This window comes from Salmo salar, chromosome ssa28 (assembly GCF_905237065.1).
Source record: "Salmo salar chromosome ssa28, Ssal_v3.1, whole genome shotgun sequence".
NCBI lineage: Eukaryota > Metazoa > Chordata > Actinopteri > Salmoniformes > Salmonidae > Salmo > Salmo salar.
The window spans coordinates 4,172,062-4,198,854 of record NC_059469.1 but is presented as its reverse complement, the minus strand read 5'-3'; the positions used below and the strand labels follow the sequence as shown (position 1 = coordinate 4,198,854).

The window sequence follows — 26,793 nt, the reverse complement described above, 5'->3', positions numbered from 1 at the left end:
AATGGGGGGGATACAGAGGAGAGGAGGAAGGGAAGGTCTTAATCACCCCTCAGCTCCCCCCCCCTCCCCCCATTCCTCAGTAAAAAAACAAGACGGAACAGAACAGAAGAAAAAAAACGATAAACAAAATTGTTTACTTCCCCCTCACCTCTACAGCTGAATCCCCATGGGGATGTGATTATGAAAACAGGCCTCACTCTCTTTTTTTCATTTTCTTTTTCTGTTCATTCCTCTTTGATGAAGTTCTGGGAGTTCAGTGGGACCCACCGCGGCTGGGATATCGTTGAAACACAAAGCACCATGGGAAGAGCAAACTTTGGCTGATCTGAGGAGATGACCGTGTGTACGTATGTGTGTGTGTGTGTGTGTGTGTGCATATGATGTGCACATATGTATGTGTGTATGCATATGTGTAATGTACACCTGCCCATTGCCAAATATTGAATCTTAGCCTTCGATCTCCCAAGCTGCACTGTGTTGCCATGTCATGTGTTTGGCTAAGATGTCACTCACCCCCAAACTTGTAATTTTTTTCGCAAACACAGCCACATCAAACTTTACAGGCCATCAAACTATGACTAATTCCAATGAAGTATTCATTTCCACTGCAACCCAGCATCCAAGGGAATGGGTGAGAACGAGAAGATCATGATGTCATCAAGGAGGCCCCTGATTGGGCAATCAGTTCCTGGGTACAAATTATGTCACCTTTTGTTGGGCCTCTCCATTCAGAGCTATTGAGCTGGGGTGATATGAGCGCTATAGAGAGAGGTCATTTTTCTCCCGATGAGTGGTGGGTGAGAAAACCGCTCTGCAGCAAGGGGGGGGGGGCATGCTAATCAAACTCCACAATATAGATGTCATTAAACTAAGCTTAACCCCCCCCACCAGAACAGCCCCCAGACCCTACTAAGCCTCCCTTCCCAAGTCTTGATCCCCCCCCCCACACAATTACACTTCCTCAGCAATAAAGCAGACTTTGAATATAACCCACCCCTCAGAAATACACGTCACAAAGTTGTCATCAGCAGGCACAAAGGATTTGCTGGCAGTAGGGTTCTGCTTAGGCCTCTTTTATTTAGACAAGACGAGGAATAAACAGAACAAAGGCAATAAAGCTGGGGCTGCAAAAACAAATCATGTTCTCCATACAGCATAATATAATGTGTTTATATGTATATATCGTGTATAATGCGTATATTTGTACTGTATATGTCTTCCCTGGTCAAATAATAATAATAAAAAACATATAACTAAAAACCACTACATTTAGACATGGTATTCAGATTTTGGGTCTGAAATAGTTTCTCGTCCCAGCTGACACGCTGAGTCTACCAGTTACGAGCCAGTCCTATGAGATGCCAGACTCAGAAACTGATCTCACAGACGTCTGGCCAGTCTGTCAGTCCTGGCACCGGCCAGCCCACTGTGTGACGTCCTCTCTGACGTCTCCGACTGTCAACTGAGCACGCCTCAATGCGCCCCAACACCCCCTTCAACACAACTGGGTTCCCGTCCTCAGCGCAGAGGGGATAAACTATCAACCAATGCGACGGATGATCGATGGATGTTCGCATCATCGCCGGAGTGCGGTCCATCCGAGTCCCATCACCAGCCAAGTCCGCCCTTCCCTTCCCCACCATCCATACCCCAGCCAAGAGGCAGGCCCAGGCATTCTCCAACCCAGTGTACCCTCTCCGCGGTGGGCTGGTGCGGCTGGGTCGGCAGCCATCTGGGCCTTGGCGCTGGTTCTACCCAGAGGCTGGAGGTGGAGAAACATCCAAACAAATACAAACCAGATGGTGCGACGGATGGGATGGATGAGCAGGGAGGAGAACGTGAGTCACTCTTTCTCATTTTCGCTCCCTTTCAACCGGGACGTTCAGTCTATATGTTCTATCTTACTCTCTTCAGAACTCGCGGGTTTGGAGGGGCGCACGCTCACTATCCCACTCAGCTTTCAGCTCAGTCGGAGGGATGGGGTTCTTGTCCTCAGACCCATTTCTTCATCTCACTTCCTGCATAAACAAGAGAGAGGGAGGAATTGAGAAAAGTGAGAAAAGTGACAACACATTTCAAGTGATAACCATTCATTTGCCGTTTCAAGTCATTACCATTTGTGGGTTTGGATGTTCTGCTAATGTATTTAAGCCAATGGACTATGCATGAAATCACAGTTATTCTAATGTGATCTCATTACAGATAGAAATGGAATAGTCCCCGATCCATAGTACAGTACTAGATGAACAGTAGCTCTCTAAATACTCAGTTACTCCTATGTGAAAGATATTCTTCCACCATGAAACCATGTCTGCGGACACACACACACAGACATGCACACACACACACACGCAGCTACATAAACACAAATGCATGCACACATACATGCACGCACGCGCGCACAAACACACACTCTACTCACTGGTGCCAAATGATGAAATCATGGCTGGCCTGCCCTGTTTGCTTGCCATCGCCATGGCAGCTTGTTTGTCACCGAGGAGGTGGCGGTGACCTGGGGGATGAAAGAAAGGATTAGGGAGGCCACAGGAGAGGACATACGTGCCTGGAGACCTGTCAGCACTTCTCTCTTTTATCCCGCTCCCTTTCTCTCAATCTCTCTCACTCTTTCTTTGTCTTTCTTCACTTTGCTTTTCTTTGGCTCTGGTGAAAGGAAGAAGAGAAACAGTGAGCTCCCCTGCGCACTCCTCCGTCAACTGGCTAGGTATCCCCCTTTCCCTTCCCTTTCATAGCCTGTTCATCTGTATTCCCCTGAGCACTCCTTCTACCCATCCCTTGTTTTTCAAATGTTTTCAGGAAGTGTGTAATCTTATACTGGATGTACATCCACCTGTCCACTAACCTGCTCAAGGCCGGTAACAATCGATATCATCATATCTTAATAATGGATATTTTCTGTCATCACTCCCATCTACTAATCTCCATCTCCATCGTTCTTATTTCTCTCTCCATCACCATACACCTTCAAAGTCCAAAAGTCCATTCTTTTAAATTGAACTCACCCCATATGCACCTCTGGAGGTAAACACATTCCCTTTCAGATGTTGTCACCGTTTGGCACCTGTCTTCACACCCTGAGAGAGAGAGAAAGAAAGAAAGAAAAACAGAGAGTGAGAAAGAGAGATTCGGATGAGTGCTGGGTAGATATGCAGGAACAGATGGGGCCCACCTGGAGGCCAGATTTCCAGCCCAGTTTTAGAACACAACAGGTCAGTCACAGAGCCAGGACCCTTCATGAGCTAGGCCTGGTTTGTCAGTGGAGCAAGGGAGATAGATAGTAAGAGAGAGAGTAAGAGAGAGAGAGAGAGAGAGAGAGAGAGAGAGAGAGAGAGAGAGAGAGAGAGAGAGAGAGAGAGAGAGAGAGAGAGAGAGAGAGAGAGAGAGAGAGAGAGAGAGAGAGAGAGAGAAAGAGAGAGAGAAAGAGAGAGAGAGAGAAAGAGAGAGAGAGAGAAAGAGAGAAAGAGAGTAAGAGAGCGAGAGAGAGAGACAGAGAGAGAGAGAGAAAGAGAAACACAGAAAAAGCACAGAGAGAGTCAGGTCCAGACCAGTAAATGTCACAGTGAGGAAGGATAATCAAAGCCTGTGTAGTCTATAACGTTAAGATCAGAGCACCCAAGACCTGCCCCTCGTTTGAAGTGATATCTCTATAACCAATTCCATTCCTTCCACTGTGGAAGAACATCAGAGAAATATGTCACCTTCTAAAGGATGTAGAATGTCGGATTATGTGTCACTTTAGGTATTCTCGATTGATTGTTTTACTTGTTTTCGAAATCTGTGAAGTATAAAGTTATGTGCCCATGATCAAAGATTATGCGCCATGAACACAATTGATAAAATACATTCTTAACTACGCCATCCTGTGAGTTTGATGATTTCCTGTGCGACGCAAAGGGTGACACCCGTTTGACATTCTACTGGTTCCTTACCAGAATTCCCTGTTGTCTTCATTTTCTCCGGTCATTCGGACCCGCCAAGGCATTTGTTGCGCGCCTGAAAGATAGAAAAGAGAAAGGATGCTTGATTAGATTTGTCATTGCAATCTCCAGGCATTGTCACCTTCATTTCACACGCGTGCATTTTCTCTGAGTCAAAAAGGTACGAGGATGTGGGTCTGTATCTGTTATTGTACTATAGCTGTGACCTATTGTGTGGATGACGACATCATGACTTAGCAATATCCGGAGCGTGAGAACATGATAATGTATAATTAAAGTTATTAAATTGGTTTACCGTCAAAAAAAGCTGAGTGGAAGTCGAAAGATTCTACCTTTACCCCGTTGCTCCCATTGTGCAATCTCCCCATCCCAAATCAAAACAGAATTGCCCAACTGCTTTTGAGCAGTGCTAACCAGTTGCCCTGACAACAAATACCGCGTTTCCAGAAAGCGAGAGAGCACTTAACTTGAAGAACCCCCAGCAAAGCTATTCAGTGCCGGAGTTACCCTTGCTAAGAAACACGGTAATGGGAAACATCACAGGGGTAAAACAGGGACAGAGTTATTTATCATGCTGTTGTGACGAGCTTGTGTTTAGAGGTAGGTGAAGGAGTCAAGCGCAGGAGAGCAGAGATGTCCGAGATGTGTTATTTAATAGGCAAGTCCACAAACATACAGGTCAGGTACAATACCAAAATAAACGCCCTTGACAGAGAAACCAGTACTCACGGAAGGAGTGGAAAAAAAATACAACGGACCTAAACTTATACACACTTGGTATAATACGTGAAAACAAATAAGGCGCAACCTTAACGAGCAACATCACATGAATAATCCCGCACAAACCTAGGCAGGCAGCAGGGGTAATTATACACACAGAAATTAAGGCAAATGAAACCAGGTGTGAAACGGAAAAGGAAAAAAGGATCGGTGATGGCTAGTAGGCCGGCGACGCCGACCACCGAGCGCCGCCCGAACAGGGAGAGGAACCGCCTTCGGTGGAAGTCGTGACAGCTGTTAAAATGTTAAAACCAAACTCTACATACTTTCCAGTAACACTGGTCTGCAGAGTCACAAAATAACAGACTGAATCGAGGCAAACCCTATGCCTGCCTCTTCATCGGCGTAATTAGCTGTGTCGCCTTCTGACTCAAACTTGTATAAGACCCCTCCCATCACCTACTTGAGCCAATCCATTGACTCCGTGGTTCTGTATTCCTTTCTACAGATCAATCTGCCATGCTGACTCATTCTCGTCAGGAGGCAAGCGTTCTACAACAACGGCGAGGCAGTGCCAGTCTGAATTTGACCAGAACCACAGCACCTCACTCAATGTGTGTAATGAGTGTCCTGTACAGTACTGTATACACTGGAGATAGCTGCTCCCTCAGAACACGCCGGCTACATCCCCAATGGCACCCTATTATCCCTGGTCCGACATATAGACGATACACGACAGGGTGCCATTTGGGGTGCACCCACTGTCTGCCGTGCTGATCGCTCACCCGGCTCGCCGTAGCTGCTCGCAGTAGCCTCGAGGAGAGAGCGTCTCAGACCACACCCCCGCCACCATCCGACCCCCCGGTCACAACAAACCAACTAACGAAAAACATCTGGCGCAATCGACTATTAGGTAACTATCCCTGTAACATCCTACCCCTGAGATGCGAAGCCAGGGTCAGAATGATTTAGCAGAGAGAATCAAGGAGTAGTAGGCCTATAGCCTAATCAATATCCTCCAAGGATAGGGAACGTACTAAAACGCAATCACATCCACATTCATGCAGATCAGGTCTTGGTCACTGAGACTTCGGGCAGCATTACTCCACTAACCCACTCCACAGGGCCTAACCCACAGGGCCTAACCCCACTGGCCCTAACCCCACTGGCCCTAACCCTAACCAAAACCCCTGGCCAAACCCAGCTCCAACCATGGCATGGTCCGTATTCCACTTCCTGTGTTAAAGCAGTCATGTGAGAGGTATAACCTGGTCCACACAGCTTTCTGGTAAATTAGATTACTGCTCTGCTATTGGCTCTGCTCCTGTGTTCATGTTCACTGGGTTAGACAGGGCAGTTTTGGGCTAGACTGGGCAGTACTACTGAGGTATACTGTAACAAGGCCTAATCATATTTGGCCAGGTCAGCCCTGTCTCGCCACAGACTCGGGTCTACACTACAGCGCAGTCGTCATGGACTCAGATTACTGTAACTATGTCAATGAGCCAAGCACCCTATCCAAACCACACCACTTCCTAGTTTTGCTCACATGAAACATTGCTCCCCTTTTGTTGTCCACTTCATTCAATGTCAAAACATGGCCGCAGGTTTGAAACATTTGCCAATTGATATGTTTGCCCCCCCTTCCTTTGCTGAAATGAAACTAAGGCCAGACTGAAACTAAAACAGTGTACAACTGGATCTGAAAATGGGCCGCTAGTGTGGCACTTCTTCAACCTGAAAATGAGATTGACAAGTCTGAGTGAGTATAGAAAAGTGTTTGCTTGGTGCAGATCAGTCCATTCTCTCTCTCGCTCTACGCTATGGTATGAACTTACACGGAGCGTACAAAACTTTAACAACTCCTGCACTTTCCATGACATAGACTGACCAGGTGAATCCAGGTGAAATCTATGATCCCTTACTGAGGTCACCTGTTAAATCCACTTACAACAGTGCAGATGAAGGGGAGGAGACAGGTTAAAGAAGGATTTTTTAAGCCGTGAGATAGTTGAGACATAGATTGAGTACGTGTGCCATTCAGAGGGTGCTAGGCTCTGAGCAGGGCCTAGTCAGGGCTCTCTCCACTGCTCCCGCTGCCTGATTAGAGGCCGACGTGCTGGCCCGACTGTACGACTCTTAGCCAAGCCCCAGCGCACCGCTCCAGCCCACTCCTCTAGTACTCCAGGCCTCCAGTACACTGCTCCAACAGCAGCAGTCATGGAGATTTGCTCAGCCCAGCTCTGCTCAGCTCAGTTAGCCAACAGCAGATTGGCCTGGCCAGCGTAACACGCCTTAGGGAGAAGAGTCCACAGCAGCGCACACTTAACCCTTAGAATGTGACGGTTTCCCAGACCTACACTAAGCAGAACACCGCACTAAAAAACATGTTCAATGGATTATTCTTCGGATTATTATTCTCCCTCTCTTTCTCCCAGCTCTTCTTCATCTTCCTCCTCTTCCCTGTCTCAAAACCTGTTCTGCTCTGCTTGCGTTCAACAACATTTGAATTCCTTCAAAATCACGATGACGAGATATGGAGTTCTGCTTAAATGTCACATGAAACCTTACCAACCTCGCCCCAGCTTAGTCACACACCTATCTGTGCGTGTTTGAACAAGTAGATATCAAGTTAATACCCCAAAATGGATCTATTTCCCATAGCCAAACATGCAAACAACAAACACCATTGGGCCCCTCATCTCCCAGTTAAAAGAAACACAAATATCTAGTCTCTTATGAAATACTGCACGGCATCAGGTTAGGTAATAATGACAGACCTTAACAACTCTACTACAGCACTCTAACTCCTGCAAACAGTTATTACCCATTTAGCTAATGGGCTCACATAATTACACGATCAGCCTGTGCCAGTGCTTTCACGCCTTTGATTGGCGGTTGGTAAGGACTCTGCTCGTTAGGGATAAGCGCCTTGGTGTTTGTACTAATGCCAACCCAAGGAAGAGAGATCTTGGTGTGCCAATGCACAGGAACACTATTCCAACCGCCCTGTGTTCTTATGAAGAAATATGTAGAATATCGTTTCGGCCTTCAACAATGCTTTTCTATATTATATATTGGCTTTTGAGGGTTACATTTAAGATTTAGTTCAGGGAATTTATGAGTCCATTCAGAAACCCATACATTCATATTACCAGCAGAGATGTCCATTGGGAATCACGTACTCTATCCTCCCCTCCTTCAGACCCCTTGACTTTTACCACATTTTGTTAAGTTACAGCCTTATTCTAAAATGGATTTCCCCTCATCAATCTACACACAATGACAAAGCAAAAACATGTTTTTAGATATTTTTGCAAAAAACTGAAATATCACACTTACATAAGTATTCAGACCCTTTACTCAGTACTTTGTTGAAGCACCTTTGGCAGCATATACAGCCTCGAGTCTTCTTGGGTGTGACGGTAAAATGTATACAATTATTTTTTTCCCCTCATCAATCTACACACAATACCCCATAATGATGAAGCGAAAACGTGTTTTTAGAATAAAACAAAACAAAAGCAGAAATACCTTATTTACATAAGTATTCAGACCCTTTACTATGGGAGTCTAAATTTTGCTCAGGTGCATCCTGTTTCCATTGATCATCATTCAGAGGTGTCTACAACATAATTGGAGTCCACCTGTGGTAAATTCAATTGATTGGACATGATTTGGAAAGGCACACACCTGTCTATTTAAGGTCCCACAGTTGACAGTGCATGTCAGAGCAAAAACCAAGACATGAGGTTGAAGGAATTGTCCGTAAAGCTACGCGACAGGATTGTGTCGAAGCACAGATCTGGGGAAGAGTACCAAAAAATGTCTGCAGCACTGAAGGTCCCCAAGAACACATTGGCCTCCATCATTATTAAATGGAAGAAGTTTGGAACCAGACTCTTCCTAGTGCTGGCCGCCCGGCCAAACTGAGCAATCGGGGGAGAAGGGCCTTGTTCAGGTGACCATGAACCAGATAGTCACTCTGACAGAGCTCTAGAGTTCCTCTGTGGAGATGGAAGAACCGTCCAAAAGGACAACCCTCTCTGCAGCACCACCAATCAGGCCTTTATGGTAGAGTGGCCAGACGGAAGCCACTCCTCAGTAAAAAGCACATGACAGCCCGCTTGGAGTTTGCCAAAAGGCACCTAAAGGTCTCTCAGACCATGAGAAACCAGATTCTCTGGTCTGATGAAACCAAGATTAAACTCTTTGGCCTGAATGCCAAGCGTCACGTGTGGAGGAAACCTGGCAGCATCCCTACGGGGAAGCATGGTGGTGGCAGCATCACTGCCAAGAAATGCAGGAGTGGCTTGGGGACAAGTCTCTGAATGTTCTTGAGTGGCCCAGCGAGAGCCCGGACTTGAACCCAATCACACATCTCTGGAGAGAACTGAAAATAGCTCTGCAGCGACACTTCCCATCCAACCTGACAGAGCTTGAGAGGATCTGCAGAGAAGAATGGGAGAAACTCCCCAAATACAGGTGTGCCAAGCTTGTCACGTCATACGCAAGAAGACTCGAGGCTGTAATCGCCACCAAAGGTGATTCAACAAAGTATTGATTAAAGGGTCTGAAAACTTATATAATATGATACAATTCCTTTTTTCTTTTTATTTTAGCTGTTTTTGCTTTGTCATTATAGGGTTTTGTATGTAGATTGATAGGGGAGAAAAACATTTTAATACATTTTAGATTAAGGCTGCAATGTAACAAAATGTGGAAAAACTCTTCCTTCTTACACCTACACTGAATATCAAAAATAGCCTAAGAAATAGGTTAAAATACCAAAGATTCCCCCGTGGCCCATTATATTAGGCTGTCGGTAGAATTAGGACATCAGCAAATAGGGTAGATATAGTTTGAAAGGGAGTACAGTTGGGGCGAAATTATAGGAGAGTGGACACTTACTTGACTTGAGCTACGTTTTGCATTACCTTTAGAAGCGGAATGATTTGCAAGCACAAAAAAATGCGTTATCAATATTTATTTCCAGTCAATGTCGGAGTATAAATAGCCTGTCATATTTAGGAAGTTAAAGACAACTCTGCCGTGCTTCTCCGCCCCTATAGCCTATTCTACAGGCTATTTAAATAAGACAACACATACAGTATAGGCACATAGAGGAACACCTCATTTTCCACAACTTTGATAGGAGTGGGACAATTTGCTGGATGACTGTCACAGATTCCTTCGTCGTCAGACGATATAGCGAAATCATCGTCGGAGAAAGTGGACCAATACGCAGCGGGTTGCGTGTTCAACATCATATTTATTAAAGACGTTGACCACAGAAAAACAAGAAATGCAGACAACACGACAGGAGACAGTTTCGCAGGCTATACCTAGCAGTGCAAAAAACAACTACCCACGAAACACAAAGACAAACACACCCTACTATATAGGACTCCCAATCAAAGGCAACTCAACACACCTGCATTCAATTGGGAGTCCAACCCCAATTAACTATACATAGAAAAACAAACCTAGAACCTATACCAACAACTAACACACCCCACTACACCACACACAAAACCCCATAATACAAAACAAAATATACCTCTGCCACGTCCTGACCAAATATAATACAAATAATACCTAAATATTGGTCAGGACGTGACAATGACACAAATAAAAGTGCTATCAATATTTATTCCCAGTCAATGTCGGAGCCTATACTATAGCCTATCATATTTAGGAAGTTAATTTCCATAGAAAGGCATCTGTGCCCACGCATATAGCACCTGCGCCCACCCATATAGCACCTGTGCCCACGCATATAGCAACTGTGCCCACGCATATAGCAACTGCGCCCACGCATATAGCAACTGTGCCCACGCATATAGCACCTGCGCCCACCCATATAGCACCTGTGCCCACGCATATAGCAACTGTGCCCACGCATATAGCAACTGTGCCCACGCATATAGCAACTGTGCCCACGCATATAGCAACTGCGCCCACGCATATAGCAACTGCGCCCACGCATATAGCAACTGCGCCCATCCATATAGCAACTGTGCCCACGCATATAGCAACTGCGCCCATCCATATAGCAACTGCGCCCATCCATATAGCAACTGTGCCCACGCATATAGCAACTGTGCCCACGCATATAGCAACTGCGCCCATCCATATAGCAACTGCGCCCATCCATATAGCACCTGCGCCCACGCATTTAGCACCTGCGCCCACCCATATAGCAACTGCGCCCATCCATATAGCAACTGCGCCCATCCATATAGCAACTGTGCCCACGCATATAGCAACTGCGCCCATCCATATAGCAACTGTGCCCACGCATTTAGCAACTGTGCCCACGCATATAGCAACTGCGCCCATCCATATAGCAACTGTGCCCACGCATATAGCAACTGCGCCCATCCATATAGCAACTGCGCCCATCCATATAGCACCTGCGCCCACGCATTTAGCAACTGCGCCCACGCATATCGCACCTGCGCCCACGCATATAGCCTACAGGCTATTTAATTGAGGCCACGCAAAGGCGCATTTGATCTCGCACGCCCAAGGGAGGAGAGGTAGGTTAGTGAACTTGAAGCAGAGTTATCCTATGAGAGTTTGTGAATAGTGCGACAAAGAGGTGCTTTTGATAGAAAAGATAACACCGAAAAAACTGAAAGACAACCGTTTGAAATAATCTTTGGGCCTATGAAATATTTTCATCCCAAAGTCGTCTGTCTGACCGCCCGATCCCACCCGCAGCATGAAAAATGCTGAACGCGCTGCAATGCTCTCTGTCGGGGCTGCAGGTCCCGCTGGATGTCCACGGGAATGCAGCTCCCTACTAGACGGGACCAGTCTCCCAGAGAGGCTATCGCAATTAGTCAGTATTCCACATAGGTGGAGATGTCCTTCTCTTGGGAAGGATCTTTCTTGGAAGGAGCTTCACAAGCACACCACCACATGCTTTTTATAATGTATAGATATGTACACACACAAATGGGCACACACACACACGTACACACACATATATACAATTACATATACACACATGCAAAGGCACACACAAACATGCACATAAACACACATACAAAGGCACACATGGAAGCATACATGTCCACGTGCACACACGCGAATGCAAACACAAGAAGAAGCATACATGATGTAAACACCAAAAATAAACATATGCCTCTTTAGCAAACAGAAACACATTGTACAGATTGGCAAATGCACAGAATCACAAATTGCACACCCACACATCCACACTCACACGAACACAAGTCTGCTATCAACACTCAGTTCACGTTATTAAATCCAATTCTGCTGTTACTAAGTGTGTAAATAAAACCCAATAAACCATGACTACATTTCCTGCCCAGGTCTCTGATTCTCAATTACACAGCTCTGGTACCACCATGTTTAGAGATTAAAACATTTAATTAGAACCAGATAAATTTGATGAAATTGTTTCTTTATTATCAGCTTGGACCCCACATTGAACTGAGAATGACACAAAACAATAAGGGAAATTAAAGTTCTGCGGTGAGGTTAAATAGACCACAATGATAAAGATGACGTCAAGGCGAAAGAAGGGGACAACAACATCTAGTGATCCTATGAACTTTGAAGGCAAGCTCTCGTTCTCAGACAGTCAAAGATATGTATATTGCCCGACACAGTGTCTGGTTTGGAGATTCCACTCATTTCAGAAATTATTTTGGGGAAATGCAATGTCCAATTCCACTGACAGGAATTGAAAAATAATTGACCACAACTCTGTACTGTGTCGGTACTGTTGTGGTCTCTTACTAAACGGTCAAGAAATTCTGGAATGCATGTTGCCAATGGGGAGGTACAGGGTTCATTGTTTCTTCCCTAACCTCTCAGGTCTTGTAAATACACTGTTCAGCTCAGTTTCATTCAACAACATCTCTAACTTGAACTTTGGCCTACGAGAGAGAGGATAGATGGAGCCACACTGATACAGAATCACAGAGATTACACAACACCCACACGCTCTCTCCACAGAGACACTCCGAGACATAGGATTTAACCCGTGTGCCTGTCCGTCCAAACCCTCAATTCCTACCTCCAATCCCAAGGGCCTGCACAGAGACAAAAGATTAGTAGAGAGAGGTAGAGAGAGAGAGAGAGAGAGAGAGAGAGAGGTAGAGAGAGGTAGAGAGAGGTAGAGAGAGAGAGAGAGAGAGAGAGAGAGAGAGAGAGAGAGAATGCATCGGATGGAACTGAAGCCGGACAAAGCCTACTATTGGTATGGATGTTAATAACTGCATGGATCAAATTCCAGCCCCCAGATGTCTTGGAGAGACATGAGCAGTGTTTCGCCAGGATTGTGTCAATAATTCAAACCAGCCCACAATCCACCTCCAACCTCCAAAACCACTGCTTGTTTATTACACGAGGCTGTGTTCTGACCACACATACACACACACACACACACACACCTTCCTAATATTGAGTTGCACCTGTATTCGGCTATTTCAGCCATACCCGTTGCTGACAGGTGTCTAAAATCGGGCACACAGCCATGCAATCTCCATAGACAAACATTGGCAGTAGAATGGCCTTACTGAAGAGCTCAGTGACTTTCAGCGTGGCACCGTCATAGGATGCCGCCTTTCCAGCAAGTCAGTTCGTCAAATTTCTGCCCTGCTAGAGCTGCCCCGGTCAACTGTAAGTGCTGATATTGTGAAGTGGAAACATCTAGGAAACATCTAGGATCAACAACGGCTCAGCCGCAAAGTGGTAGGCCACACAAGCTCCCAGAATGGGACCGCCAAGTGCTGAAGCGCGTAGCAAACACTCTAGCCAAACACAACCACTCAAATGTCACATGTACTCAGAAACGCACACACACTTCCACCCAGTAACCAAAAAACATGTAGAGGCCTACTTCAGTCTAGGTTATTGCTCTAGATTCTGATTTCATGGTATTTTACTACTTTAGTCCACTAACACATTCTGGAGTCAAGCCCTCAACATGTTGCGAACACACTGTGTTGGGGAATTAGCATGGAAAGAACTGGAAAGCTGATCTGTGCACATCCATAAAATCCCCCAGGCACCCAGGACGCTCATGTTATCCCAAAAGACAGTCACTGCAGGTGGGGAAGAATACAGGAACACACTGGGGCCAGTTACCACAGCTCCCTCTAATAGACCCTCAGAGAAGAAGTTATAGAGGACTTCCACCCTGTTTCTCTCATGGTCTCACAGCAAGCTTAGCAGATCAGGGAAGTGCCTCAGCTTCACACCCAACCCTGGCCTGTAGGAGATAGGGCCTTTTCTCCTTTCTCTCTCGCTCTTTCTTTTCCCTCCATTGTAAATAAACTACAGCAACCGCATTAGTGCTGACTCGTCATGCATGAGGCATATCAGCTGTGGTGGAGCGCCGAGGAGCCAGGCGGAGCAGACCTCTCAGGACCCACTCTCTGCTCCACACATTACTCCCGAGGAGTCATATTAGCTATATTCTAGGGAGGTAACATTTAGCCTGACACACTTTGATCCCTTTTTTACGTTGTGTCATCTGTTGGACAGTACGCTACCGGGGCCTCATTCACTCTCACTGGGTTCTAACGGGCCTGGGGAACACATCTGGTTCCGTGGGAGAAGAGATATGTCATGACTGACAAGGTTCTGGTATTAGTTGTCTTAGTTCTGTGGGGGCTGGAGGGATGGAGGCTGAGATTATGGGGCCCGGGCAAGGCCTGGAAATGCAGATCCCAGATCTCCAGGCTCAGGCCCAGCCCCAGCCCCACAGCTCCAAGCCTCATCCCCAGCCCAGAGCTCCCTGGTCCAGCCCAGGGTGGGCAAGCTGGCTCCCTCCATCTGCATCCAATCACAAGTGTTTGTCGTTGGGAATTGAATCAAATTAAAAAGTGTAATATTTAATGCGACACCAGATGGAAGCGGAGAGGGGAAAAAGGCCCTGCGGTCAGCCTAATATCCCGCTCTGAAGACAGGGCCTGGAATTCCTGGAGGCATAGTCTGTGGAAATATGTATACACACATATGGGAGAGGAAGAGAGGTGGTTGGGGAGGCACGAACCCTGTAACAGGATTACAGTCAGAGTCAGGACATAGGAGCAGGGATCTGAAATCTAGCCTGTCAATCAAAGCCAGGCACACAAAAGCAGATACACACTGTAGACACACACACACACTGTGTGGGCTGACTGTGAGGTGGCGTCTAGGGCAGATGTGACTCGGAGGAAGCAGCTCTTGTCTTTTTTAGCCAGTGTATCCACTTTCCTAAACAAAGACAACACCAGCGCCACGGGGCGAGGGAATAACCTAATAATGTAACGCTGGAGGACGTGTATCAAAGCACTGTGAGTCATGTGAACTGAAGGGAAAACATGGGAGGTTAGACCGGTGGGAAGAGCAGGGGCTTCCAACACGGTGATCAGTGAACGATAGTACAAATATTTCACTTGGAGATTTGACTTGATGTATGTCAGTGGAGCAGCTGGGATGTGGGTTGTGTAGAGGTCTGGTCCTATGGGTCACTGAGGAATGATGTACTGTGTGCTCTATGGGTGAACGACTTGTTCCATAGGAGTGCAAGGTACACTCCATTTCAACGAATACATACATTACATAACAGGGTCGGGGTCAGTTCCATTTATATTCCAGTCAATTCATGAAGTTTCCCTCGGGGGAAGAGCACTGAAGAGAATTGGATTTAGAATGTCAGTGTACTTCCTGAATTGACTGGAATTGAAATGGAACTGACCCCAACCCTGGTACGTAACGCATGTCAGGACGCGTGTGGGTCTTAGAGACGTTATGGGTACCTATGAAGGAGGATATGCTGCACTGCACTGTACTGGATGTATTGGACGCTCTACGTGTTTCAGCCAGGGCCCGTGTGAACCCATTAGTTCAAGGTGAGAGGAGCGCAAGGTCAACTGGATTTGCGATATACCGTACGCACAACGGATGCCAGGACTTGAGCCAAAACTATGTGGGAACTCAGAGATGTTACGCGTATCTGTGCACAACGGGAGGGTCTACACATGACACTGAGGTGTCAGCGGGACATTGCATGTGTTTGGTGAGGGAGTGTGGATGTGGGCGTTAGCAGTTTGTACAGTACAGCATGTGGATTTTCAGCATGCCATACGCCTCCTCATGTGACACGTGCGGCTGCCTGATTAACGTGACCGTGGATTACACTAAGCCCTGAGGACCGCCATGGGAGAGACACGGGACTGGGCACCAGCTGGATCTCACACACACGCGTGAACACATGACTGGGAACAGAATCACCTGGGTCACACACTTCACACAGTCCCATCCGACGTTGCATAAAGTCATTGGGGGGTGGGCGGTGCAAGGCACAATTCCTTTCAGCCATCACTCACTGTACTGGGCCCGACCACAGAGTGAAATGAACACACACTTATAGACAAATGAACACCCACCCACCCTCAATGGGTAAGAGGAATGGAAGGATCCCACCACAGCAAAATAGGTCTCATCCAAGTCACACACTTTCAGAAAGCTCTGTCACTTTCCTACACACACACACACACACACACACACACACACACACACACACACACACACACACACACACACACACACACACACACACAGACAGGCCAATGCATATAAACCCAGAAAGAACATGAACAGTAAGACAGACACACACTTTTACTTTCCTTCACTGATCAACATCACTACCGAGTTCCAAACTGCCTCTGGAAGCAATGTCAGCACAATAACTGTTCGTCGGGAGCTTCATGAAATGGGTTTCCATGGCCGAGCAGCCTCACACAACCCTAAGATCCCCATGCGCAAAGCCCAGCGTCGGCCGGAGTGGTGTAAAGGTTGCCGTCATTGGACTTTGGAGCAATGGAAACGTGTTCTCTTGAGTGATGAATCACGCATCACCATCGGGCAGCTTGACGGCCAAATCTGGGTTTGGTAGATGCCAGGAGAACGCTACCTGCCCCAATGCATAGTGCCAACTGTAAAGTTTGGTGGAGGAGGAATAATGGTCTGGGGCTGTTTTTCATGGTTCGTGCTAGGCCCCTTACAGTTTATTGAAACGTTACAGCATACAATGACATTCTAGACGATTCTGTGATTCTTTGTGGCAACAATTTGGGGAAGGCTCTTTCCTTCCTGTTTCAGCATGACAATGCCCCCATGCACAAAACATGGTCCATAAAGAAATGGTTTGTCGAGATCGGTGTGGAAGAACTTGACAGGCCTGCACAGAGCCTTGACCTCAACCCCATCGATCGTCATTGGGAAGGATTGGAACGCCGACTGCGAGCCACGCCTAATTGCCCAAAATCAGTGCCCAACCTTACTAATGCTCTTGTGGCTGAATAGAAGCAAGTCCATGCAGCAATGTTACAACAGTGGAAAGCCTTCCCAGAAGAGCGGAAAGCCTTCCCAGAAGAGCGGAGGCTGTTATAGCAGCAAAGGGGGGAGCAACTCCATATTAATGCCCATGATTTTGGAATGAGATGTTCGACGAGTAGGTGTCCATATATTTTTGGTAATGTAGTGTATATCCACATGGGCATAAACCCATGGCTAGCAAACCTGCATGCATGTATCCTTTTCTCAGAAACCTGTATATAGTAACTACACACTTTCCCACAGTGGTCGTGCAGTTGACTAGTGTTGATTAGTGCTGAGCGATAAGTGCTTTTTGAGGTGTGTTCGGTTTCCTTTAAAAAACAAAGCAACCACGATTATGGTTTCGATTATTTTTTAAACATTAAATGCACTATGCATTATGTGGGTTGAATGCTGTAAAAAGACAGAATAAAACAATTAATAAAAGTCCCATGATGGTAGTGACTGCATATTACTTCTCATCACTTATTAACCATCATATATTGACATTCATTTACTTAAATCAAATATTTTAGTTGTTGTATATATACAATTGCTTTATTTGATAACTTTATTTCATTCCGAGTCATCATCTCATCTCTGTAGAGCTGCTGCCTATGCTGTCTGACAAAATCACTATTTTAGTAGTGGCATACTTAATAAGGCATATAAATAAGGCGTACTTTTATGACTGCTGGATACCAACTATCAATCACTTAGATCATGTAATTTCAGGTAGAGATACCTTGAAGAAACTGCTCTCTATGTATCCATAGAAGACATAAAAGAAACACAGACCGGACCAGTTTAGCCGCGCAATGGATTATGGTCATTTTAGGTAATTGTCACGTTTTCTACGATAAACTATGCAGAACATTGGCCTGTTGAAAACTACAACTCCCTACAACGTCGCACCGTTCGGGCATATGATCTGATTTATCTCTAGTGCGATGTGTGCATTGAGCTCACAGAAAAAAACCCGGCCAAAATGGAATTCAAATAATTGAACTGATGTCGGTCAATTCGTTGTTTAAAAATAAAATAAACTGACATTTTGGTTAATCGCTCACTCAGCACTCGCGTTGATGATGTACAGTGAGGGGAATGTAATATATCTGGGACCTGTCAGGAGAACCCAGGGTTGCCAGGAAGAGCACAGAAACAAAGGAGGACAGAGTGACGAAAAGAGAAAGAAAGACAGACTGTATTTACTCTCTAAGAACCAAGTCAATAAAGAGTGACAGCAAGGCAAACACTCACCTGTACAGAGGTATTAACTGGACTTTTGTGTGTGTGTGTGTGTGTGTGTGTGTGTGCTTGCGTGGAGAAAGGCTAAAAGCATGCTGACTCATGCATTCCCTAAGTCCTAAGTGAATAAAGGTAACAGACAAGTATAAGCTACAGTGGTATGTATCTTTTTCAGTCCTTCTTCCATTGCTCAACTGTATCATAACTTCACTCACATAGGTTTGCACAGTAGCACTTGTCACTAAACATTTCCATTCAAGCCAACACTAACCATACAAACATTAGGCTCCAGACCTGCCCTGTAGCCGTGCTTCTACACCTGCATTGCTTGCTGTTTGGGGTTTTAGGCTGGGTTTCTGTACAGTACAGCACTTTGTGACATCGGCTGATGTAAGAAGGGCTCTAAAAATACATTTGATTTGATTTGAGTCGAACAGGTGAAATCATGGAGTTTATCCCCACTATCCAGGGGTCGGAAAACAGTGTCAACGCTACTGTGGCGATCAAAGGTCATACCCCCTAGACTTGACCCTGCTTGTTGCTAGGCAACGTGATTTTCTTTATGAGAAACGGGGGCTCCCAGGTCTGGAACATTGGAAGTCAGGTTGTATACATGGCTTAGCTTTACAAGAGAACAGGGAGAGCAGTCTCACACCCTAGCAGCCTGCGTGCTGCCAAGGCAGAAACATAGCTAAACCTCTCCCTCACCACAAGAGGCAAGTCAGGCAACAGTTCCCGGAATCTGAGGGGAGAGAAAGGGGGTGGGTGGACTATTCCCAATAATACCATTGGGAATGTGTCTATACAGACTTAAACCTAAACTTAGACCTAGTCTAGACCTAGTTAACGGCTAGGATTACAAACCAAACCACACAACTATAACCAAATGCACTAATAAGTCATCCTAGAAAAAATCAGAGCAAGTCATAGTTAAAAAATACTTATGAACTGGGTGGTTCGAGCCCTGAATGCTGATTGGATGACAGCCGTGGTATATCAGACCGTATACCACGGGTATTCCCCCAAAACATTTTTTACTGCTCTAATTACGTTGATAACCAGTTTATACTCTGTGTTGGGTCGTGCCTAGGAACAGCCCTTCGCCGTGCTATATTGGCCATATACCACACCACCTCGTGCCTTATTGATTCATTATATTTTGGACTAAAAACCTCATGTCTCAATAAAACTGCATTGAGGCATGAATTTCCTGTTCATGATCATGGTAGGCCCTTACTGCTTGTCCGCCCACTCACTAGACCATAGCCAGCCAAACTCCCTGTGCGTCTTATGGGGAGACCCATGGCATGGCCTCAACACACACACACACACACACACACACACACACACACACACACACACACACACACACACACACACACACACACACACACACACACACACACACACACACACACACACACACGCAACCAGTGCTACAACTTCAACTTGACTCAACAACTACAGTAAATGTCTCTGACTCACTCTAACGCGAGTCCCGCTATGCGGTGTTACTTCTGAGCCTGTTTTTGTTGGAAATGCAAGGTCCTTTCTTTGGGTCCTCCTAGATCCATCGCTAATTTTAGAAAAGTTCCAGAAATAATAAAAGTGTGTGTGAGTAGGCAGGCATGGCGGGCATGCCTGCCCTGGCAGAGTGGGTGCTCCTGGGCAAGTGGGCGTCTAGGGGCTAGCGTCACCGGTGACGACGTACAAGGGTGGAGACAACAGGGTTTTCCTCACCCTCTCGCCAAAGGCAGAGACGAAAACACCGGAGTCGAAAGAGAGGGGAAAAGAAAGAATTAAAAACAGAGGGATTTTTTCCACTGGAGCATAGCTAAACACAGATGGAGGATACACAGGATTGACAGCTGACTCAATGTCACTGCACTGTAACTCAAAATCAACACACACAATGAATAGTACCAATACACAATGTCCCAAATTGTATTTATGCAGATTCCCAGCCCTACACACAGAAGACTAAAGTTTCTGTGTGTAGAGAAGCATGCGCAATGTATTTTCTCTAACGAACATGCTCCTTAAGTCCAGAACTAGCATTAATCTATGCCCAGGAAACTGTCCCAAAAATACTAATGTTTCCTAAGACTAAGTGCACTCCAGTGTGTTGTAATGGTGTTTTGGCCCAGTGGTGACTATGGCTTAGTCACACAAACAGCAGCTCCCTAGGAAGCCTTGGCATTGTGTCTATACCGTCATACTGTACCATGGGAAGGAGCAGGCACACAGGCTGCACCATCAATCCAGGCCCCATAAACCAATCAGCACTAGAAATAAAAGACTGGAGATAGTCACACAGGAGACGTGATTCAACGTTCCCACAACGTTCCCAGCCCAGCAACTTCATATACATCCTACTACTGCGTCTGACAATGAGGCTAGTAGAAGAAGGATATAATGTGAAACAGCTCTCGGCTTCCCATCAAATGGCCTCTGTCAATATCCATACGTCAGAAGAACAAAACAAGAGAGGAGGATGAAATGAGAAACGAAAGAAGAAAAAAAATGTGTGTGTGCCAACCTGTCTGCCTGGCACTGGCTCTAATGGTGCTATTAGATGACAGCATGGGGACATTAAGATGAACGAGAGGAGAGGGGGAGGGAGAGAGGGCGAGGGAGGGTGGGAGTGGGAGAGAGAGAGCGAGCGAGGGAGAGTGAAAGAGAAAGACGGAGAGAAGAGAAAGCGAGGGTGAGAGCGAGGGAGACAGAGAAGAGGGGTTAGGGGGAGAGAGAGAGAGCGAGGGAGGGAGAGTGAAAAAGAAAGACGGAGAGAAGAGAAAGCGAGGGTGAGAGCGAGGGAGACAGAGAAGAGGGGTTAGGGGGAGTGAGAGAGAGAGAGCGAGGGAGGGAGAGTGAAAGAGAAAGACGGAGAGAAGAGAAAGCGAGGGTGAGAGCGAGGGAGACAGAGAAGAGGGGTTAGGGGGAGAGAGAGAGAGAGAGAGAGAGAGAGAGAGAGAGCGAGAGACTTCGGTAGAGAACGACAGAGAGACAAGAGTGTTGTGAGAGCTAGCGTGCCACAAAGTAGAGTGGGTCCTAGCCAGCCAGGCTGAGTGAGGGAGTTCCCAGCAGGTTAATGTTTGCACTGGGACCGACCGGGGGCAAGTGGGGTGAGGGAAGGAGGGGGTGGGGGGGGGCACTGTGAGTCATGGGGTTACCGACTGTCATTAACATGTCACCGAAACCCACCCTGACAACCGTGCATGACCATGACACTGTCCACACAAACACTCACTTACCCGACCCGGAAAGTTAACCCTGAAACACACATGTATACAGATAGGTCTACCAGTGGAGGCTGCTGAGGGGAGGACGACTCATAATAATGGCTGGAATGGAGTCAATGGAATGGTATCAAACCCCTGGTTTCAATGTGGTTGATGCCATTCCATTATACTCCATTCCAGCCATTATTATGAGTCGTCCTCCCCTCAGCAGCCTCCACTGAGGCCTACTATACCTTAGGCTAAACAGACACATGCACGCATGCAGTAGACTGAGGGTTTGTCTGATAATCATTTTATAATAGCTAAACGTTTTATAATAGCTAAAGTTAGGCTACTGTACAACAAGGGCCATCTATGAAATGCTCAGCAGATTTAATGGAACACTATTTACAGACTTTATACAGTCCAAACTCAACGCCAAAATCTATATGCCGCAATGATGGTGGTCAAGTGCATAAGTCTGTTATACTTGCAATATGGAAATAAGGGTTCATATTGTTCTTGGCTTAGGAAGCAGATGTCAGAATCATTCAACACAATGCATACAGACATAAACATTTGACATTCAGCACGTGGAATCTCAGATTCTTGCAAATATTAAACCCCTAAGGTGGAGAAGAGTAGAGTTTCTGGGTTTGCCCTCTGGCATCGCATGCTAGTCAAATAGCTCGTCAGTCAGAATGGGAGTCCTGCCGGACCGCAGAGTTGCTAAAATACATTTTGATTTAGTCTGCTCCCCACGCTTTTCTCTCCACATTAAGTAGAATCACTTAACGAGTCTTCGGGTACATCCGATATTGTACTAAATGTCACTATATAGTGCACTACTTTTGACCAGAACCCTACGGCGCCCTGGTCAAAAGTAGTGCACTATATAGGGGACATAGGGTGGCATTTGGGACGTAGCCTTGGAGAGAAAAAATGCTGAACATGTAAAGTACGACAGGAGCAGAGACGGAGTCAGAGACAAAGTCAGTGAGGGAGTTTGGCATCTTGATTGAAGGACTACTTGTCTTGGAGTTCCTTCAGAACTGACTCGCTTTTCCTTTGAGGGTTTCAAGTCCCAGCTGTTTTCTTTTTGAGAACATTTATTCATACTGAATCATAATAATAACAGTATTAATCGTTGACGTCAACAGGAATTACATTTAAACCTAATTGGGGCAAATTATTCAGGGTGTTGAAAGTGGAGACTCACTGAATACACAGTTTTGACTGACTTGAGAAAACAACATAAAAACACTGGAAAGCTACTTTTTCCAGAAATCTATTTGCTTGCTCAATCGCAGAACTTATATTTTCCTTCCATACAGTATGCAGGTATGCTCTAATAATTGATCATACAATGACTGAGTCCATTGATGATCACTGAAGCGCTGAACGATTACCTACATGAAATAATTTGCAGTGTTTAGTGGAATAATTGCCACCGATGACAATAGGGTGGGGTCGGAAGGGAAAAGCCCCACGGGACCAGGAAGTGTCAGCAATGTTCCACCATGTCACAATGATACATGGAAACATATAGTACTTGCACAAACCTGCTAGCACACACATACTGTTACACAGACACAACACACATTACACACAAGGCACACTTGCCTATCCACACAGTACGACAAAGCCAAAGTCAAATCTTTCCAATCAACAACAATCAACAACATGCACCAAGGCGATGAATAGTCTGGACACCAATGGATACAATGTGTTCCTATTTGCATCTACCAGCTTTCGCAGTCTCAACTCAGACATTTTTCTCAAACCTCAAATTCAAGTGTTTAAGGTTAAGTTTAGGCATTAACTCCAAATGGTTAAGGTTAGGCATGAGCTCCAAATGGTTAAGGTTAGGCATTAACTCCAAATGGTTAAGGTGTTTAGACTGTGTAACACAGAAGCTCCTGAGGATGTGAATAAAAATGCAACCCAATCTGGCTGGTGTCCCCACTTCCTGTTTGGTCACTGATCTTTGTTTATCGGCTCTTCCTCTGAGCCCCAGTTACATAACTACACAGAGGCAGTCTTGATGTCTTACTAGAAAAAGGGTGGAAGAAATGGCGACCATTTTTCGAGAGAAGAGAGAAAATGAACAGACTTTATCAAAAGGGAGAGGCAGAAAGAAAGTGGCGGCATTGTGTTGTCTTCAGTCAATAGCGCCTCCTAGAGTAAACTCAATCCCCCCCACACACATACACACATGCACACTGCCCCACAGCATGGCAGGTTGCCATCCACCTGCACCACTTCCCATAGGTGTGTTCCCTCCCTCTCTCCTGGATCATGTTCCTCTCACCCTCCCTCACTCTCACTTTCTCTCCATCCACTCTACATCGACTCAAATACGCCCTTGTTATCTATCAACCGGCGTCATTTTTTCCTCCACAACATTCAATGCCTCACCACCACCCCACTCCCCCACGTTCCCAACAACAGAGATATATCTCTCCCCCAAACCTGCAACCCGTATTCACACAGCGCCTCAGAGCACGAGTGCTGATCTAGGATCAGTTCTGCCTTTGAAGTCATAATGAATAAGAGGTCTTCTTCCCACACGCAGAAGGCAGTGTAGAGGTTAACCCGCCTCACACTGGCCGTTGGAAATGTGTTGTGTGGAGGGCTATGCTACCATGTGGTCTGTGCGTTACACCATGCCAATGGAATGCCCTCATATCAGAGAGATAAAACACACAACAAGTCACAAAAGGAGCAGGCCAGCACTGGGAAACAAAACAAGACAATAAGTAGAAACGTTTCAGTGCGTCAATTTGTTTACAAAGGAGGTCAGTCACCACACACCATCTCAACCTGGAACGGGACATTTTTTTGTTTTGTGTGTGGTTTTTTTTAAGTGTTTTTTTTTAGGATGACGTGCTCACCTTAAAAGCTCTCTACTGATCAGTGCCTCAAATCATTAAGGGAACAATAAAAATGCACTCCCCCCATTTAGAGTGATCAAGCCAAAAAGAGAGGGATTGAGGGGAAGAGTAGAGAGAGAGGGAGAGGGAGAGAGAGAGAGGGGGAGAGGGAGAGAGATGAACAAGAGAATGAGAGAAAGAGAGGAAGAAAAAGAGAGAGTAAATGAACACAACAGAGTGATAGAGAATGGGTTTAATGGAACATTATGGAATCCATTCAGTGCTAATGGCTGGCAGTGATGCCAGACGAGGCATGTTCTGACTGAAGTGGCTGGTCCTTTCAATGGTTAGGCCCCAATTAGGACTAGCAGTCTAGTGTTAGCACATCCGTCACATCCCACTGGTAATTACCATTGAATTACCAGAGAGGCTAACGTCTGAAAATCTCGTCTTTACGAGCTGTGACTCTCCATCCGTCCCTCTTCCAACGTCGTGATCAATGAGCAGTGGAGTGATGCGTGGAGTGATGGTACAACATAGACTAAACAAACTTTCATGTTCTCCAACAGTGGAAGGAAAAAACAGGCCTGTTGCATTTTAGTCTGTTGGTAAGAGTCTATTAGAAGGATGTAAGCCTGTTAAATCCAATCATTTGGACTTTGATGTGATTCGATGAGGAGGGGGGAGAACGGGAGGGTACAGATGTAGGATCTTAATTTGAGCCGGGTTGGAGCAACAGGAAATCTGAATGATTATGTAGATTATAATTAATGGACATTTTTGTAGGGGTTGATATATTGTTCATTAAGGCAAATCAAGTCTGAAATTTGAAAGTGGAAATTACAAACTGTAGAAGCCACTATAAATACACTACAACTTTGCATTTCCTGCTTAAAATCCTCAGCAACAAAAGAGTGATCAAATTAAGATCCAACATCTGTATGCTGATGTCTTAACCTCTGGGCGGGCTCCGTCCCGCATCCAGCGAAAAATCCTATCCTCATTAGCATAACAAAATGTAATATATATATTTTTTCAAATATAGGACTATGTTATATCGTTTTATAGATACACCTCTCCTGAATCGAACCACGTTGTCCGATTTCAAAAAGGCTTTACAGCAAAAGCAAAACATTAGATTATGTTAGAGGAGTATATCGTAAAAGTAGCCACATAGCCATTTTCCGACCAACCACATGCATCACAAATAACCAAAAAACAGCTAAATGCAGCACTAACCTTTGACAATCTTCATCAGATGACACTCCTAGGACATCATGTTACACAATACATGCATTCTTTTGTTCGATAAAGTTCATATTTATATACTGCTCAAAAAAATAAAGGGAACACTTAAACAACACATCCTTGATCTGAATGAAAGAAATAATCTTATTAAATACTTTTTTCTTTACATAGTTGAATGTGCTGACAACAAAATCACACAAACATAATCAATGGAAATCCAATTTATCAACCCATGGAGGTCTGGATTTGGAGTCACACTCAAAATTAAAGTGGAAAACCACACTACAGGCTGATCCAACTTTGATGTAATGTCCTTAAAACAAGTCAAAATGAGGCTCAGTAGTGTGTGTGGCCTCCACGTGCCTGTATGACCTCCCTACAACGCCTGGGCATGCTCCTGATGAGGTGGCGGATGGTCTCCTGAGGGATCTCCTCCCAGACCTGGACTAAAGCATCCGCCAACTCCTGGACAGTCTGTGGTGCAACGTGGCATTGGTGGATGGAGCGAGACATGATGTCCCAGATGTGCTCAATTGGATTCAGGTCTGGGGAACGGGCGGGCCAGTCCATAGCATCAATGCCTTCCTCTTGCAGGAACTGCTGACACACTCCAGCCACATGAGGTCTAGCATTGTCTTGCATTAGGAGGAACGCAGGGCCAACCGCACCAGCATATGGTCTCACAAGGGGTCTGAGGACCTCATCTCGGTACCTAATGGCAGTCAGGCTACCTCTGGCGAGCACATGGAGGGCTGTGTGGCCCCCCAAAGAAATGCCACCCCACACCATGACTGACCCACCGCCAAACCGGTCATGTTGGAGGATGTTGCAGGCAGAACGTTCTCCATGGCGTCTCCAGACTCTGTCACGTCTGTCATGTGCTCAGTGTGAACCTGCTTTCATCTGTGAAGAGCACAGGGCGCCAGTGGCGAATTTGCCAATCTTGGTGTTCTCTGGCAAATGCCACACGTCCTGCACGGTGTTGGGCTGTAAGCACAACCCCCACCTGTGGACGTCGGGCCCTCATACCAGCCTCATGGAGTCTGTTTCTGACCGTTTGAGCAGACACGTGCACATTTGTGGCCTGCTGGAGGTCATTTTGCAGGGCTCTGGCAGTGCTTCTCCTGCTCCTCCTTGCACAAAGGCGGAGGTAGCGGTCCTGCTGCTGGGTTGTTGCCCTCC

At 46.0% G+C, this 26,793-nt stretch overlaps 1 long non-coding RNA gene across 1 annotated transcript in view; it reads right to left on the bottom strand.

Moving 5' to 3' along the window:
* Positions 1 to 1,052: 1,052 nt before the first annotated feature.
* Positions 1,053 to 26,793, bottom strand: part of LOC106589341 (uncharacterized) — a 73,967-nt gene continuing 48,226 nt past the window's right edge. Inside the window, exons 2-5 of the long non-coding RNA XR_001324832.2 lie at positions 3,948 to 4,011; positions 3,021 to 3,092; positions 2,423 to 2,512; positions 1,053 to 2,018 (exon numbers count right to left, since the gene is read on the bottom strand). This is a non-coding gene — a long non-coding RNA (uncharacterized lncRNA). The remainder of the gene's footprint in view (positions 2,019 to 2,422; positions 2,513 to 3,020; positions 3,093 to 3,947; positions 4,012 to 26,793) is intronic.